Source organism: Cyprinus carpio, chromosome A10, assembly GCF_018340385.1.
Source record: "Cyprinus carpio isolate SPL01 chromosome A10, ASM1834038v1, whole genome shotgun sequence".
NCBI lineage: Eukaryota > Metazoa > Chordata > Actinopteri > Cypriniformes > Cyprinidae > Cyprinus > Cyprinus carpio.
The window spans coordinates 1,676,205-1,696,868 of record NC_056581.1 but is presented as its reverse complement, the minus strand read 5'-3'; the positions used below and the strand labels follow the sequence as shown (position 1 = coordinate 1,696,868).

General features: G+C 34.8%; 1 pseudogene; it reads right to left on the bottom strand.

Moving 5' to 3' along the window:
- The window catches only part of LOC122146325, a 126,753-nt pseudogene that overhangs the window by 55,980 nt on the left and 50,109 nt on the right, over positions 1-20,664 (bottom strand).

The following is a 20,664-nucleotide window of genomic DNA, read 5'->3' as shown; positions in this document are numbered from 1 at the left end:
AAGGGAGAATCTTTCCCTGCCTCCTTTTTATTGTTCTCCATGGAAACAAGACGAGTGGCAACACCTCCTTTATGTGGGGAAAAAGGTTCATTGCTGATTTCCCCCCACTTCTCCTCTATAATTGCAATATCAGATGAATTCTCTTACCATGCCACCTCATTGAATAGGGGAAGGAGACCTCAAAGAGTTTGTCATATTCCGTCAGGAGTCTTTTCATTATGGATGCCAGACCTGCGGGAAAGGAAAGAGAGTGAACAATAATAATAATAAAAAAAGTTAAACTGGGAAGAACTGACTTAAATTTTCCACCAATATTGCTTGGGTTTTATCCAGCCTGGTTTCATTACAGATGCCATGCACTTCACCCGAACACCTTTCATGGCCAGGAGGTGCTTTCATTTTGTTTTTTCAGCCAAACAAAACTAGACTCACACAGAGAGCCACCAAAACTAAGATGGATGGTTTGCATCTCCCTTGCTAAATGAAATGACAACATGTATCGTTTTAGAAAGAAGCGACCTTTTGACCACTCCAGTCAGTGAATTGCATTTGTCCTTCAAGAGTGATTTATGATTTCAAGACATGCTCGTGAATACAAGCTTGTTTTTCCCAGGAAAACAACAGCTGCCTTGGTAATTTAAAAAATAATGACAGTGAAATCAGGGCTCGGATTTAATAAACTTTGATAGTGGAACAGCTGAGCCAAAAAACAGCATCACATTTCTTGTTCTGTTGTGCAGCACTTTGTTTGCCATAAAAATGAAAAGAAAATGTTACATTTTCACTTGATTAAAATATTAATTTAAATTATTATGTTTTATGCTTTCATTTGATGGGAAAATAAAATGGAATTAGGCAAACAAACAAACAAACAAATAAGAACCTTCATAGGCTTTTTTTTTTCTTGTTCAAGAACCACCTACAATTTCTTGCAATTGTGGCATCAGTTATTTATAAAATGATGATCAAATATTATAGGATAGTGTTTCATCCAAACATATCCAAAGGCACGATGTAATCAAGCCCACATTCAACATTTCTTAAGAGCCAATTCATGTCAAAGTGGATCAGTGATGCTGTACAGTCCTAGTGAAGTACGGCAGATTGCAGTAATCTGCTGCATCACTGCATGTAACACCCAAAACCATCTTCAGACCAAGTCCCAAGATCATCTTCAGAGTCCACATGTAAGTTTAATTCTTGTGGACCACTCTCTGGAAACAAATCAAGCATGAAAACGCCTTTTATTAGGTCAGATAAGAAAGTGTGTGTTAACTAAGCAATAATGAGTTACATGCATTTGAATTAAGCCTCATGGTCTGAAAAAGTCTGAAAGAGTTGGCCAAAAACTTCTAAGAGCCCAGGCACTTACTCAGGGAAATGTTTGGTTTGTCAGCCGATAAAATAGATTACATGCTAGGCTGGAAGTCTGTGATCCTTTAGGCAGACTCCTCGACTGGAACAATGGAAGAGCGTCACAGCTCACAGACAATTCGAAACAATTTCCCAATCTCCATGTTAAACAAGAGCTGATGAGGCATAGTTTCATCTACATTATACATTAGACTGTTCATCTGCACAATTGATGCATTTTTATGTGCATATATCAGAAATAGTCAGCAAATGGTCTATGTGCAAATGATGACATACATGAAGGATTTTCAACGGGGACCGGCACAGTTATCAAATGTAGGCCTACTGATGTTGACAAGATTGTTGAATGCAATGGTCAGTATAGTTTATCTATGAACTATCACTTTTGTGTCACTGATCAAGACAGTTATTGGCTTTCACATCTGCATTAGTTATTTTCTTGAAAAAACCAAAATCCTTTAGAAGCTCCTCCCCCTAGTGGGCGGTGTTAAGTATTATATTACACATTTTACTACAATATTTTATAATCAAAACTTTTTCTAATCTTGACAAAACACATATCGTTCAAAAGGTGTGAGTCTCAGTTTTCCATATTCTGTGACTATTTTGTGATAAAAGTAATATTGTGATAGAAATGCACAAGTTTTTCTTAACAGGAAAATGTATTAATATAATGTATTAATATAAGTTTGGATGTCGTCCAGTGGCTATTTTGGTATAGCACCTAGATAGAATTTCACAGGACCCTCAATTTTTGTGATATCGACTTCAAATTTGGAACATAACTTTGATAAACACATTGCTTTGATTTTATAACAATTTTAAATTCCAAAAATTCTGTAAATTATTTCATATTTTTTTTAGTGTAGTACATTTTCTTTACAGTAAACTCAAACTTCTGTAAATTTTTACTTTGATTTTTTAAAATGCTTTCACTTCAATGATAATCTGCTTGTCTTCTTTAAAAAGAGGCCAACCTTAGGCCCAAAGTGGTTGTGAATTACAATCAAGTTCAGATTTTCACCTCTATATGCTAAAAAAAAAAAAAAAAAGGTGGTTACAGTTAATAGTTTAAAGATAAGTGCACATTCAGTACAATTAAGCACACTTCTTTTATTTAGGAGATTATTATGGTATCAGCAATTTCAGATAAAAAAGTACCCTTAATGATAAATAAAAACATCTGTGGTTGGTTGTTTTATGTCAGATAGATTGACCAGAATGTGCTGCAAAGTGGATCAGGTTTTTTGCTAATCCAGTTAACGCATTTATCGTCACTTCATGTTTCCTTCAAACGCTGAAACCAAACACAGTTTGTGAAAATTTCTATAAAGCTCATGAATATTTAAAAAGACAAGCATCCTTTAGATCATCATTGGCCTGTTGCTAGCATTCTAGCACAATGTATACATTTGGCACTGCGATTCGAAGTGGTATATATTCACGGAATGGGATTAGCGCTCGGTTTATTATCTCTGCAAACATAAAAGGCAATAAATTCTCCAAAGAAAGAAGATGGCACAATAGCATCAACGTGTCATCAAGCAGTCAAACTACAACTCAAAACAGTGCTTTATCACAAAAACAAACAACAGCCCTCAAGTCTCAAAGCATCAGAATGTCAACTGGTTGATGGCCTCTATAATTGGCAAGCTCAAAGCAGGCTGTGATCTAGTGTGGTTCCCCGCCACTCTTTCTGACAACGGCTGACCTGCTGGGTAATTTCCCTGACGTTTATTTACATACTGGATTAAGTCTGTCAGAACTAAGCCTGCGAGCGTGAGAGACGCGTATCCAAGAAGTGAATGTTTATCTGGTGTCACAGCTTCACTTTGAAAGCCTCTCCTTTACTTTTTCTGGCACTGACAGGGCAACTTTAATAACAACTGAGAAGTGCGGAGGTGTGTATGAGTGTGTGTGTCAAGTTTGACATGGGAAAAGGGCACTGGCGATGTGACAAGAAGACGTGGGGTTTTAAGAAGATATTTTGTCAAAGCAGTCATGAGGAAGAGATACAGCAAGGTGCCTTTAAAGGTTCAGACAGAAATGTTAAGCACAGACGGCAAACCAAAGGGAGTTTATAAATGTGAGCTCTCTCCCGCGGCTCTTTTCGTGACTGACAGAATTTACAGCGTAAAAATACATTTGACTGTGAGGGGGAAAACATCCTCATAATTCAGTCCAAATGGAAAGGTGATAAAGTCATAGCCAAAGGTAAAATTAACACAATAAATTCAGCTGAACTGTGATATGTTTTTTTTTTTTTTTTGTCCTTTTGAGATTTATACATACTTATACAGATTTATGTACTGCAGAACAATATGTGACCAATTACGAGCTCCAAGTATATATGTATGTATGTATTTAAAATAAATGTAACCTTTCACCATTGGCAGGTGTAGCTAAGTAAATAAATAAATAAATAAATAAATAAATAATAAAATAAATGTTTTCATTAAAGGTCATTGAGTCACTCTTCGCAAAAAATAAATAAATAAATTATATATATATATATATATATATATATATATATATATATATATATATATATATATATATATATATAATATATATATATATATATATTATATCTAAATATATATATTTATTCTAAAAGTATATAATGATATAATATATACAAATGTATAAATGCATAATATCCTTTCTCTCTCTAAAAAGAATATAATAAAATGTGTGTGTGTCCTGTGTGTGTCTGTGTGTCTGTGTGCAAATAATTATACAATAATATAATTATATAATGTAAAAATTGTATAAATGTACATATAATACAAATACATAAAATATAAATACATAAATTATATATGTATATATATATATATATATATATATATATATATATATATATATATATATATATATATATATATATATATATATATATTATATCTTTATTATATATTATGATATATATAACTAGAATGTAGAATGTGTGAATGAATAAACAAACAAACAATAATTAGTTTCAACTTTTCAGAAGCACAGTATTTATTTGATAAACTGCAACATAATATGCCACATATTCATATATTGCCACAAAAAAAAAATATTTTAATAATAATAATAACAATAATAATAATGTAAACACAATGTCTTACTGTCTCTCTCTTGGGCCGTGAGGTCAGGGAGACAGAGGACATGTCGTCGTGGCAACAGCAGCATCTGAAATGGCCAAGTCTCCCAGTATGGCACCACCACCAACCAGTGCTCATTTTCCACTACCACACGCTCCTGTGTGAGCAGAGACCAAACAATTCATCAAGTACAAACAATATATTATGCTAGTTATTCAGATTCCCAGAGGCCAAGGATGATGCTTCACCTTAGCTATTCCGAATACTATTGAACAACACTTTCCTTAATCATAAGACTGTGGTAATGAAGCTGTGGAAATGCAGCTTTAAAGCCAAAAACATACTCTACTGTTTGTACTACAAGCATACAAACATCAATACTTAGTTAACACATTCAAGTACACACTCATGTTGCTTTTATATGCTTTTCACAGATGAAAGCAAAGATATACAGGTTTAAAATAAAATGAAGATGAGTAAATGATGCTAGAAATCTACTTTTTAGGTGAACCATCCCTTTAAATGTGTGATCAATGAAGTGACACCATTGCATTTTGTATTTTATGGACACCAAGTTTGACTAAGTGACCCAATAAAATTTTTAACACATTTGTGATTCAAAATATTATTTTCTAACTCACAATCACTCAGTTCTCCAGCATGACAGACTTTCAGAGTTGTCTTCTGTGTGCCTGTGAGCTTTGCACACTTACAAATTTGGCTCATTCATCAATGCAAATGTATTCAAACTTCCCCAGATTAGTTGGATGGATTCCGTGGACTGTATTTTTCAGCTCATTCTGCAGCAGGATTCAAGGACTCTGGCTTGGCCATTCCACAAAACCAGCTTTCTGTTCAAGTTATTTCTTCATAGCTTTATTGTGTTCACATACATCTCTGGCCAACTGAATTGGCTTCTCCTGTAAGATCTGCCACTATCTGACTCTATTTGTGTTGCACACAATGGTTCTGTTTTGTACCTTGGTTTAGTAAAGGCAAGTTATAAAGCAATTTAAGAAGAAAAAAAAAAAATCAGAAAGTAGGGTTAAATAAGGTTAAAAGCGTTGCCAAAAAATTTGTATAACCATTTACAGCTTTTTTCCTCCTATAAACTTTATGGTCATCATCACAGAAGGACCTTTGAGAAACCTCGTGTAAAATGAAAATCTGTACCATCAGAATCACCAAAAACCCCTCTTCCACTGTGCAATGGTTATGAGAAATACTAAACAATAAATGCACAGACAGACTCACATTTTGAACATCTACCAGAAGAAGTGTATCATCCAAACTTTGACACTCTATTTTTACCATACTGTGTACTTATGGACATTATGTATACTTAGGACTCCAATCATTCATACTGGATGGAGGGAATGTGTCACCATCAGCCCAAACATTGAGTTTAGAAACAAACACAGCATCTACAGTCAGGTAGCTACACATCTAGCCATGTCTAAAATATATTTGGCCACTACAAAATACAAAATAATGATTGACAATATCCCAAGTCATCAATAAAACTGGTTATAAACTTTTTCATATTCAAAAATAAAATTTGAAGTTCTCTGAATGACTAATTAGCACTACAAAACTCCTCCTATGAATGTCTGCATGCATAATTCAACTTGTTAGATCGTTCGGTAGCTGTGGTGTAAAAATGATGGAGAGCGATTCATGTTTGAGAGGGGGTCGTGAGAGAGGGCACAGCCACCGTGTTGCCAGATCAAGTTATTTTAAGTGTCTTTTAACTTTTTTTTCCACTCAATGTGACTCTTTAGGAAGTTAATAATGTGGGAAGTTACAGTTTAACAATATTGTTATCTTGTTTCCAAAACAAAAGATTTAAACATATTTTGGTTTATTTTAATTTTAATTTTATTTTAGCAATACCTGGCAACACTGCGGCACAACACTGGCACTTAAACTGACGATAATAAAAAATAAAACATAGACAGCATGGGCAGGTTATTGCTGACAGCATACCACATTCATTAAGACAAAACGCAATGATGATCATCATGGTATTATTCGAAAGAAATATCACAGCAATAGCAAGAACAAGTAGGTAACAGAATGAAATATGCCAAATTCGGCAGACACTGGCCATGAAGAAGTCTTTTTCATTTTAGTAGTTAACCTTTCACAGAGTCATGCTAAAACATTCAGAAGAGCACTATATGTGTTTATATCATATAGAAATACTTGCTAATTAAAATTATTACAGAGAAAAAATCTTTGACAAACATCTACATGTCTCGTTTAAAGTTTATATATAGTGTATATAACGGGTTGCATTTTAGCTGTTATTATAGTACAATTTTTGACGCCCCACCTCAAACTTCACTCATTTTCAAAACCTTTGTTATGGCCAGGTTTGTCAGTATAAACTGTAGAAGAAATCAGAGTCATTATTATTATTATTATCATTATTATTATTATTATTATTATTATTATTATTATTATTATTATTATTATTATTATTATTATTATTATCATCATAAGCGACTCCATTAAACTGCATGAGTTGTTATCAGAACTCATACCATGTAATAATATATAAAATATTGGATTTAAAGGAACTTTATTACATTTGGTTCTGTTCACAGTTGAATGTCAGCATTCTCAGCCCAAGTAGACTAAAATCCAGTTGTTGTTCTTGGTTTGTTTTTGTCTTTTTGTATACATAAAATAAGGTTGGTAGTATTCAAATACAGAAATGTAATAATTAGGGAAAATAACACTGCATAGTGTTCACTGTATAAATTAAGTATATATTTTTTATCACAGCTGTTTTGTTGTTTAATGATCATTAATGACAGCAGCAGTATTTATAGGCCGCTGGCACTTTAAGACCTGATGCACGGATCCGATATAATGATACGCATCACATCCGATTTCTTTCTCGGCTGTTTCATTCACTTGAGACATAACTGACTGCGTTTACCTGAATGATTGTCAAGATGGGTATTTTGTCATAATTTTATGTGTATGTGTCTGTTCAGAGGATTCAGTTCGGTGTTCGCGCGCGGTCTGAAACTCGTGTAACAAATCAAGTTCCCTTTCGCCTTTTCTCTCTGGAATTGTTTAAAATTTGCTTGCTTGTGTAAATACGAACAAGTGATAAACTTATACTCTATTATGGTTACATTTTGCAATTAATCCGGAAATCACATGCGTGCCGAACCGTGGGGCTTGGTCCGTACGGATCACAGATCAACTACGATCCGTTTAACCACTATCACTTGCTGTCAGGATGAGCCTTGGAAGAAAATGGAAGAACTTGTGTGACTTTCTAACTTTCACAGATAAGGACACAACCACGAGATGTAAGTTAAGCAACTGAGGAAAACGCATCTCAAATGCATTAAACATCAACGCATGAGACAGGAGAGCAAGCTTTAAACTGTATGCTTTCGATTTTGTTTGAAGCACTAAACATAAAGCACATCTTTCACTTCTGCTTTGAAAGCTGCAAAACCACGCCGTAAACCATGGACTTATGTTAGAATCACAAATGGTAATTTATTTATTTATTTTTTGGGGCCCTTCAAACCAAACTAACTAACTTTTAGCCAGTAAACTTTAAATCCCATCTAACAACACGTCCTGTAATGTTTAAGAATTAGGTCAATAGGCAGTGAGGAGGCTGTACGAATGCATTCGACCAAATGAGCGTCCACACTATGAAAGCAATCCAGTCAAATACGTTTTCAGCTACCTCTGGAAGTGGTAGAAAGGCGACAAGCTCTAAGGTGTATGGAAGTCCTAAGAGGCCATAGATTATTAATATTTTTCTTATTTTCTCATTACCACGACTTAATACTTTTTTTGTGATCTCTGCATCTTTTTTGTGATCTTTTTTTTTTTTTTTTTTTTTTTTTACAATGATTGTTTGATTTGTTTGTTCTGCTGTTGCTATAGTAACGAATGCAACAAGCGCATCTGATCGACTGATAAACTGTGTGTTCTTACTTTATGTTGTGGATATTTCAGCAAATTTAGCTTCGCTTAGTAATAATGTCTACAATACATAAATAAAGGCTAATCAATCACTGTTGATTTTTTCCAGAGACAGTACGCTAAACATTTTGTTTGTGTAATTAACACTTTTAAATGGTCAAAGCAATCCCGCAAGCACAGGCGGAGCGGCTTTAGAAGGATTCAGAGAACTATTCTAAAATCTTTTAGAGCTGCTTGGATTCAACTCACTTTATTTTCCTTTTATTTGAAATAAAATTATATATAATTTGTAATTTTTAGTAGATAATGTCATTTTTATCCTAGATAAACACAACATCCCCGCTTATTAAAGGGGTCATATGATGCTGCTAAAAAGAATATTATTTTGTGTATTTGGTGTAATGAAATGTGTTTATGCGGTTTAAAGTTTAAAAAAAAAACATTATTTTCCACATACTGTACATTATTGTTTCTCCTCTAAGCCCCGCCTTCTGAAACGTGTAGATTTTTACAAAGCTCATCGCTCTGAAAAGCGAGGTGTGCTGTGATTAGCCAGCTATTCAGTGCGTTGTGATTGGCTGAATGCCTCAAGGGTGAGACGGAAATGTTACGCATCTTAACATATTGTGATGCCTTGTCTGGCCGGACATTATAAACGTGATATAAACATGATTTCTAGTCGTGTTATCTTTTGGAAGGCAAAAACAAAGTAGTTCTGCTTTCTCAACGGAACAGCGTGACACACCGCTGCCTTGAGTGAGCAGAGGCCGGAGGCCTAAAGTGAGCCACGGCCAGATTGAGTGAGCAGAGGCGGGCGGCTTGAGAACGGTTAATAAGCAGTTTGTTTATCACATGGAACGCAATGACCGTGATTTTAACGGTAAAAAAACTGTGAAAATGCTACAGTACAAACCTGTTAAATGGTTAACGGTAAGTTCGGGTAAAATTTACAGGGAAAAAATTTAAACTGACGTTCCCAGAATTCTCTGCGTTGCATTTCAAATTTTGTTTGAATTTGATGTTTTTTTTCTTTGAAATAACTATGTTTCTTCTTAGTTTTTTTCTTATCTGGTATGTTTTTTAGGGTTGTATGTTACATATAATGTTGTTAAATTAATGTTTATTGCATATTTCAGTTTAATGTGTCTCACCATGATCGTGTTTGGTGCTTGTGTGAATGACACTGTGCACCTTCTATATATGTTATTATTTAAAAGCTGCTTGTGATGGGCTTTGGTTCATCATGTGACTTTCTCATCTCCACCTGAATTTGGTGGTTATCAGTGTATTACAAAGGTACAAAACAGATTTCAGTACTTCAATATATTAGTATATTAACATTATATCAGTTAATGAAATAATGGTATTTAACTGTAAATTTAAGTTAAAACCTAGAATGTTGTTACCTTATTTTTTACAGTAGAATTCTGACAACCACAGCTGCCATTTTTTTACCGTAAATTTTATGGATTTTTTTTTTTTTTTACAGTGTATGCGGTGGTGAAACTGTGATGAGTCACACATCTTGCAAGAACTTAACGACAGACAAAATAATCATATTGTTTCAAGCATTTGGCATTTATGAATTAAATGTCAGTAATGAACAATACTGAACAAATTATAACGATCACGAAGAAGGTCCTTATTCTGTCCCAAATGTGCACAGTAAAGTGGATATACAGTATAAAACACCCCATCAGTTATATTCAGTCTATATTGCCACCTGTTGGCCCAGTTGTGTAACTTAGAGAACAACTTTTGTTATGCCGAGATCGCAAGAAAATATTAAGTTGTGATAACGAGAAAACTTTCGTTATGTCATAATCACAAAATAATTAAGTCGTGATCATGAGAAAACTTTTATTATGTTGTGATCACGAGAAAATAACTTATGTCGAGATCACAAGATAATTTAGTCGTTATCGTGACAAAACAAGAAGGAAAGAAAAAAATAATAATCCATGGCCTCTTAGGACTTCTGTAAGGGTGCGTTTCCGATAATGTTGTCTTTTAGCGTGCTATGGAGACTCTAAAGGTATATCTTAACTGTAGGTATACATTTTCTAGGCAGTTTCACAAACAATACATTAGGAGATTGCTTCTTACGTGCGATGTTACCAGAAGCTGGTTGATATCAATGGATAAAGATTATTCACTCGAGCTGTTTCAGTGCATTATGTGAGAAAGCTGTGTACTTTATAAAAGAAATGTTGATTTTAAATAAAGACGACTCTTTCCTGTTATAACACAATGAAGTTGTGTGAAACTTTTACTTTCGCTTTGCAACATATATCACGTCAGGGAAGAAAACCAAGAAAGAAAAATATATGCCCGGTGACTGTATTAGTACACATAGCCTACACTAAATAGCTCTGCGGATGGTGCCATCTTTGATTTAGAATAACCATTCCCTGTATCACCATGTATCATGCCATAGTTTGACCAAAACTCCCCACCAGAATCAGTCCCTTTAAATAGACTCCTAAGCCTATACTTCCTAATTGTTTGCCAGCTGTGTACCTTTGGAGAATCTAATAAAAATGCTAACAACAATCAATCTAATGACAAGTTTATCCTTGGAATGAAAACACTTCAGTTAGCCTAAATGAACACTGGGATGTATTACAACTTCAGAATTATATTCGTATGGACTGAGATGTGAACTGAGAACTGTCAACAGTGATAAGGGAAAGCTCAGATCAACCTTACAAAAATATGATTTACAGAATGTACAAACCCAATTCCAAAAAAGTTGGGACACTGTACAAATTGTGAGTAAAAAAGGAATGGAATAATTTACATATCTCATGAACTTATATTTTATTCACAATAGAATATAGATAACATATCAAATGTTGAAAGTGAGACATTTTGAAATGTCATGCCAAATATTGGCTCATTTTGGATTTCATGAGAGCTACACATTCCAAAAAAGTTGGAACAAGTAGCAATAAGAGGCCGGAAAAGTTAAATGTACATATAAGGAACAGCTGGAGGACCAATTTGCAACTTATTAGGTCAATTGGCAACATGATTGGGTACAAAAAGAGCCCTCTCAGAGTGGCAGTGTCTCTCAGAAGTCAAGATGGGCAGAGGATCACCAATTCCCCCAATACTGCGGCGGAAAATAGTGGAGCAATATCAGAAAGGAGTTTCTCAGAGAAAAATTGCAGAGTTTGAAGTTATCATCATCTATAGTGCATAATATCATCCATAGATTCAGAGAATCTGGAACAGTCTCTGTGCGTAAGGGTCAAGGCTGGAAAACCATACTGGATGCCGGTGATCTTCGGGCCCTTAGACGGCACTGCATCACATACAGGAATGCTACCTGTAATGGAAATCACAACATGGGCTCAGGAATACTTCCAGAAAACATTGTTGGTGAACACAATCCACTGTGCCATTCGCCGTTGCCGGCTAAAACTCTATAGGTCAAAAAAGAAGCCATATCTAAACATGGTCCAGAAGCGCAGGCGTTTTCTCTGGGCCAAGGCTCAATTAAAAAGGACTGTGGCAAAGTGGAAAACTGTTCAGTGTTCAGACGAATCAAAATTTGAAGTTCTTTTTGGAAAACTGGGACGCCATGTCATCCGGACTAAAGAGGACAAGGACAACCCAAGTTGTTATCAGCGCTCAGTTCAGAAGCCTGCATCTCTGATGGTATGGGGTTGCATGAGTGCGTGTGGCATGGGCAGCATACACTTTTGGAAAGGCACCATCAATGCTGAAAGGTATATCCAAGTTCTAGAACAACATATGCTCCCATCCAGACGTCGTCTCTTTCAGGGAAGACCTTGCATTTTCCAACATGACAATGCCAGACCACACACTGTATCAATTACAACATCATGGCTGCGTAGAAGAAGGATCCGGGTACTGAAATGGCCAGCCTGCAGTCCAGATCTTTCACCCATAGAAAACATTTGGCGCATCATAAAGAGGAAGATGTGACAAAGAAGACCTAAGACAGTTGAGCAACAGGAAGCCTGTATTAGACAAGAATGGGAGAACATTCCTATTCCTAAACTTGAGCAACTTGTCTCCTCAGTCCCCAGACGTTTGCAGACTGTTATAAAAAGAAGAGGGGATGCCACACAGTGGTAAACATGGCCTTGTCCCAACTTTTTTCTGAGATGTGTTGATGCCATGAAATTTAAAATCAACTTATTTTTCCCTTAAAATGATACATTTTCTCAGTTTAAACATTTGATATGTCATCTATGTCGTATTCTGAATAAAATATTAAAATTTGAAACTTCCACATCAATGCATTCTGTTTTTATACAAAATTTGTACAGTGTCCCAACTTTTTTGGAATCGGGTTTGTACACTTTACTAAGAACATTTTGAGAAACTCATATTAAAGATAAGATACAGCTTAAGGTATAACTTAAGAACGAAGTAGCATTAAGGTTTCGGGAAACGCAGCACAAAATGTTTTAGACCCCATTTACACCTGTATTTAGCATTTTCCAGTTGTGATCGGATCAACAAAAACGCATCTTAATACCAGGTGTAAATGCCCTGAGAGATACTTTTCAGCTTTCATTTAATTTCAGCGTTTCATTTGTGATTCACTGAAGATGTCTTGCTGTCAAAACATCTGATTGTTGTTTGCTTTGTTGCAAAATTAAAATGAATTGAAAGTGATTAAGAAGATTAAGTGAGTGCGGATCCCTTAATATGATTTTGTTGGTGATTGATCTACGCAACCAAGACTAGTAAAGCGCAGTGAATTAAATTTTTTCGGCATTTCATTTGTGAAAATCTAATGTCAAATAAATACTGAAATTCAAAGATATTTACAACAAATTGCCAAAATAAAGTTTGGTTAAACTTGAACAAAGAATGACTGAAATATACTACCATTGTATGTATCCAAAGTATTCCTCAAAATAATAATAATAATAACAACAACAACAACAACAACAACAACAACAACAACAACAATAATTAATATTATTATTTTATTTATTTTAAGGAATATCATACACGCAAGATCTTTTTCATCCATGGGTTCATTTATACAATTCTGTTGTGCAGCATCTTATTTGACAAAAAAATAAAAATGCAATGTTTAGTTGTAATCAAATGAAAATAAACAATTAATTTACATTTAAAAGATTGATCTGATTGTTAAAGTTGTATTAAATCATCTCATTTTTGATGATAAATTTGTATTAAATAATAATAATAATAAAAATAATAATAATTCAAAAAAACACAGAATCCAGAAAAAAAAAAATGAAATATAAAAATGGCTCTAAATTAAAAGGCAGCTATTCTGTGGAATTTAATTGTGAACAAACAAGTTATATTTATATTCATTCACAAGGTCTAAAAAACATGTGGAAAGCAATACATTCTCCATTAATGGTGAATGGATATTGTGTTAAATATTGGTATCGTATGATATGGGGTGATATACTGATATAATGTTTTTGCCACAGCCAACAGTTGGCCAACAGTTTCTAAATAAATTCTGCACATGCAGTAGTTAAAACAAAGTTATTTATTCATACATACTGTATGCCAACCAAACTAAACAACCCATACCGAAAGTTCTGTGTATAGTTACACCTCTACCTAGACATGGAACTAAACTGATCAAATTCCTTAAAACTGAAATCCTTATTCTACCCTTGAATGAGTCTGTGCTCCACATGGGCCTCCAGTCAAAAATGTCAGGAAACAAAGCTTTGCATTGCAGTTTGCCAGTCACATCTATTGGGCACTGTACTTTTAAAGAAGCGTGGAGATATTCCCTCCGGCGCTGCCCCGAGTCCCAACCACAGCATTAAAAACTCTAGTCATGAAGAAGAAAATGGACTTTAATGAGGCAGAGGGCCACGCAAAGAATTTAACCCTCATAAAATGTGACTGATGTATGATTAAAATGACCTGAGTAAATCCCAGCGAAGACGAGGAAGCCGTAAGATCCCAAGGACGGGATTGGACAGCCGATTTGGAACATGACATGCAGTGATGGATTACAAAACGGCTGGAGTTGACGTGTGGCAGCTACAGTGCGGCGAGCGCTGATGAGGGGGTGGTGTTTGACAAAGCGCGTCTCTGTTTGGCAGTGAGTGATGGCGACTGATTAGCGGCTTGCTTTCACAATGATCTTCACACACTCTGACTGCAGGGGTAGAGGGGAAGAAAGCAGGCCTTCAGCACCAACATCAGATCGAGAGCGAGAGAGAAAGAGATACAGAGAGAAACAGCTGCGACAGGCCGTCTGGGCAAGCTGTCAGAGACCGATTGAAAGACTTGGGATGGCAGGATGGCAGGTTTTTTCAATTTTATTTTATTAGTTTATTTAATTTACCAGACCCCCCAAGAAATAACAGCAACAGATAAAATCATACTAATTAATATGGTTTTCTTTTTAATAATTTTATATTTAATGAGGCTCTTTTTGTTTATTTTCACTATGATTTGCGGACAGTTGTTTCAACCTGACCCACAGAAATAAAAATCTTAAATTCACAATGTCCCTCGTTTCAGAATCCATGAACTTCATTTCTCAGCAGCTGAACAGGTTTAATATTTCAATTATTCAGCGTATGCCAGTGCCACTGTTCTTCAGTGCTTTGAGTTTTGAGGCTAATAAATATGTCAAATTATTCATGAAAATCTTATAGCGCTGAGATGTTTTCCCTTAACTAAACTAAACTTAGAACAACTGCTGTCTGCTTGTGGTGATGTTCTTACATGCACCATGACAGTAATCTGGGAGCAATCTCTCCACAATGCCTCGCTGTTTGCTGCAATGCTGACAAAAACAGCACGTAAGCATTTGGCACATGTATTGGTGCTCATGCCATGATAGATTTTCACCAAAAATTGACAAGAATGTCAACTATGAGCACAAGGATCATGTTTTTCCAACACAAAAATAAGTGAAAACTTGTTCCAGATTACTGGGAAACATGCAGTTGTTTCCAACTATTATTTGACAGAATGAAGACGCTGTTCACACACGGAGTCATGAATCTCAGATCAGAGCGAGTCGCATGAGAGAGATGCTGCTCAAGTGATTAAACATTTAAAAGAAGCCGCTCTGTTACACGATGTGACTACACAACCGACGGTTATTAAATCACCAATTAGGCCCCATTTACAAGTACATTATTTAACTATTTCCTGAGTAAGAACAATAGCAGTTTCACAGAAACGACACTTTTGAGGGGTCTAGCAGTAACGGCGGCAGCAGGAACTCGGTTTAATGTTCTGAATGTCCTTCCGTGGTGTTTTTATGAGTCGTTAGAGTGAGTCATTATCTCTTATCCAAACACACGTATATCATCTACGTTTCACTTGCAGATTCAGCATGAACTCAGAGAGCTCTTATAGATCTAACATTTAGTTACCAAAGTTTCACATTATGTGTGTGAAAACAATGATGGATGAAATTTTTCATTTTTATTTTTATTGTGGATATTCTTTAAATGGAATACATATTTTGAATTCAGAAAAAAATTTCAACAATTATCAGAATCACTAAGTTTAAAGAATATGCTGTAGTTTGGTAAAAGACAAAGAAATTACATTAACTAAATTAATTTTATTTTTAGCAAAGAAAATCCTATTTAAAGAAATCCAATTAAAATATTATATATATATATGCACATTTCTTTTAATTGTAAGTTTGTATTTCGTGTGTGTGTGTGTGTGTGTGTGTGTGTGTGTGTATAATAAATTATAAAAATTAGTGTGCTTGTGTATATAACAAATTTAAAAAGTTTACAAAAACTATTCATATATGATGGAATTTTGTCATATCTGTATATTTGCATATTAGTTTTAATGCAATTTTTTTAATTATTTTAATATGATTTAATTTTATATTTAAATTATAATGAATATATTTCTTAAATATAATTATATATAATGTTGTATTCATATATATATATATATATATATATATATATATATATATATATATATATATAAATCTGTTTATATATATTTTTTATTGTTGCAATTAAGTATATCTATTTATCTATCTATATATCTACATTATATATATATATATAGAGAGAGAGAGAGAGAGAGAGAGAGAGAGAGAGAGAGAGAGAGAGAGAGAGTTAAACTGGTAATTAATAAATTTTATTTGTATTATTATATTATCATTGTCAATATTAATTGTTTAAATTGTTTTGAATAATTTTCTTATAGTTGTTATTCAGTCATATGAAGTGTCATATGAATTTACTGCTAAAATAATAATAATAATAATAATAATAATAATGTTAAAATGTGATTTTACTACTGGACAATTCAAATTAGCTATATCGAATTTTAAACATCTCTTTAACCGGCAAACTCTTGTGACATAATCTGAACTCCAGCTATAGAATAATTATTGCAAGACATCATCGCGCAGGAAAGGGGCTTATGTTTTTATAAAGATGCTAAATGACACTTGGTGTCACGGGTTTGTCTGGAAAACAGAGAGACCTTTCTTCAGGGAGAGAGATGGCCGGGGAAGGAGCAGCAGAATGGACAGAGGTGTTTAGAGATGCCAAGGAGGGCTGAGATAAGGAGAATTCCACTGTCTATGAGACATGACTGTACAAACACACAATATCTGCTTAACCCTTCACATGTGGGTGTCCTTTATGTGAGTGTTTGCTTACATTTCCACTGTTTCACACCACTATTGCTCAAACATAGCCTTAAACATACCCCAGTTTTCGCTTGATGGATGAAAAACTGTAACAAAATTAAAGGGGGAAAACATTAGGGTGGAAAGTTTAGCATGAGCAAGCATCCACACTGTAAAAATATAGTAAATATACAAAATAAAGTAAAAAGAAAAAAAAAAATCGAATGCATTATAATGCATGTGCGCTGAATAGAATGTACAAAACTTATGCATAAAACAATAGGTACGTGTGTATATCTAAGCCAGTAATGATAGCGAATACATCAACACATCCCAAAACATGAAGTGAAACTAAATTTGTCTGAAAGCTTGACAGTCTTATCACCGGTGGTGAGAGATTCACCCCTATCCCCTCAGGGAGTCAATGTACCTGCTGAAAAGACTATAAGACATATCAGTGATTCTTCTGGATTCCTGCTCTCATCTTTTAATCTCTTTCATAAGGTGCCAAAGCCTCAGAGAAGCCTCACGAGGAATTATGTGCAACACATACTTTCACAGTCACAAAGTTTCTCCACAGAGTGAAGGTCATGTGATATACAGACAAATGAACTTTACATCTATTATGTTCACTCTGTCATGATGGCAACAGTCTTGCCTTTAATTTGATCCTGGGAAGTGACACTCTGAATTAAACATGACATTTTATAATAGAAAATCTGAAATTGTCATTTTAAAATGTACTCCAATAATTATTATTTCTTCTTTTCTTTTTTATTTTAAATGTAAACATACAAATAAAACAAATAATATGCAAACAGGTGTATATGATGTGTGTGTTTGTGTGTGTGTGGTGTGTGTACATAATTTGCAAAATGCACTTTTAAAATTTTAAAATGTAAAAAATTTTAATAAATAAAAAATTACAGTGCAGGAATCATTTTAAAACCAAGCAGCTTTCTTTCCATCAATGCTGCAAATTTGCGATTCCAACTTGAACATGACCTTGGGAATTTTTTTGTAGATTGCACAGAAAATAATATATTTTGCCTGCCAAATTTTGCAGAAAAACAGTAAATGTGACTGCTAGGGTTATTATACAGTAGGTAATCAGGGTTGCCAGTTCTGTGGAACAAAACCAGCCCAATTGCTGTTTAAAACTAGACCAAAACTCCTCCATCAAAATTGCTTTCCGGGGGTGGGGGAGATAACTTTAACCCGCAGGCTAAAACACCTGTGGCAACAGTGTAAAAGTAGTCCAATTCAGCAGTAAAACCACAGACTTGGCAACACTGTAGTTAACTAAAACTACATCTAAAACCATTAATATAATGTTTTACTAAAATAACTAAAACTGAAATAAAAATGAATAAAACTTAAAAAAATGATGCACAACAAAATGACTACAATTTCCAGCAAAATTACAATGAAAATGGAAAATCTAAAATAAATAAATAAATAAATAAATAAAATAAATGGTAATTCACACTATTAATAAAAACTATGGCAGTATCTCAATAATACTTCAATAACTCTTGCACCTTTAGTTAGGAGGAGACATTCTTAAAGGCATGTAAAGTGACCAACAACCAGTCTGGGTTTGATACCACAATACTAGTCAGCTGTGAATACAATTCTGAATTTTTGTCCATCAAAACACAATAAGTACTGATTAATATTGTAATAAGTGCTCATGTTTGATTATTTATACAAGTAATGTACAGCTATGCTTGTAGATATCTACTTTACTTTTCTCAGAAGTGTTCATTGTATCAACAGTTACAGTATCCCAGCATAAATGGATGCCCACTGCTCCGGGTGTGTGTTCACAGTGTGTGTGTTCACTACTGTGTGTGTGCACTTTGGATGGGTTAAATGCAGAGCACGAATTCTGAGTATGGGTCACCATACTTGGCTGTATGTCACGTCACTTTTTTCACACTTTATCTTGTAAACACCACTTTGTTTTCCAGATGTGGTGAACCGCCAACTCTCAGGAAATATAGCGTTAAACAAGTCAGATTGGAGCTAGTGATTTCAGTCAGCTCTTGACATTTTTCTATGCAACATTATGCTAAAACATGTCAAAATACAGGTTTTTGTCAGTTTACCAGGAAAGATGTGTTACATTCAAAGTTAAAGTTAAATGATCTCATTGAAGTCTGTCTCAGGCAGCAAAATCAAATAAAAGGTCCAGTGTGCACGCAAGAAAAAGAATCCAATCAGGTGCAATCAGAGAAGAGGAAGACAAGTACATCAGTAAAATGAGGTGAACACTTTCCATACACACCAGACGTCATGCCGAGCTCCCTTTTGCTGCTTGATAGTGGCCTAACTGGACGCCAGAGGCAAGTGTGATGCTCAGCTCGGTTCATCTTGAACAGAACTGATTAGCTGCACATCAGATCCCACAATCTGCTCTGGCTCATCTGTAATTTTTTCTCCTCCAGCTCGTTTAAGAAAGAACATCTAGTTTTGCCGGAAGCATCTGCACGTTCCACAAACAACAGCATTAGCAGCCTCCCCTGAGATAGTGAGGAAATCTTCAGGAAACAACGGCTGGTTCGGATCACTGCTATGCAGAAACAATCCATAATAAACTGCAGCGAGGGACTTTGCCCTTGGCTAAACACTTCCTGAAGCTTCCGTATCTCACTTCCTCATTGGTGAAGGCATTGTCTTTAACATCTCCCTGAAGAAAGCTACACAGTATTCTTCGGAGGGTGAAGGATGTGTAAAGGTGGCTCTGAAAAAAGTCCTTTGGGAAAATTCTGAATTAAAAACAACGATCAGTTTTAAAACGAATCGAGGCAATGCTAATTATTATTGATTGGATGTTAACATGGCGATCGGTATTTCCTGTCATATCTGTGCTTTTTTTAATTTGATTTCTTTTGAACACACAGACATTAATATTTGAACAAATTGCAATCAACACCATAAATAGGAAGGCCGGGGCATTCTGTCAAGAGATGAACGTCAGCTGTAAACGACAACTCTCTGGAGAGACGACACGAACAACGAATCAGCTGGAACACTGATTAGCATAAAGAACAAAGTGTGAACAAACACATCTCCAGCGTTTGATACATCAAGCCAAAGCACAGATGGCCGATGAAATTTCTCAACCTGGTTTTTCAACCTTTTTAAAGTGATCATTATTTCCAGATTCTTTGAAAAGTGCCACAAAAGCATCAATATAAATGAATAATAGTCCCATGAGCAGGTGAATGCACAATAGTTTCACAGCTTTAAATTAAGCAACTTTACCAAATTTGACAAGTTTCGAGTCTTAGATCTCCTTTGGGGTAAAATATGACAGATGGCAAAATGTAATATCTGAAAGGGATAAGCAAGGTCATACAGGAATAATTTTTAATAACTTGTTTGTTCCATGTAACAAGAGATGTTGTGAAGAGTGTTAACATTGTTTTTCCCTGTCATTTATGCCCGTGAACACATCAACGACCCATTGAGGACCATAAAGTGTTAAGAAAAGAGGTTAGGTTGAATTTGCATTTACAAACAAATAAGCTCAAGCAATGCTGAAACCTTGAACGTCTATGTGAAGGCAAATTACCTTCTCAACTTTACATATTTTGCTCTATAAGAATCTTCAAT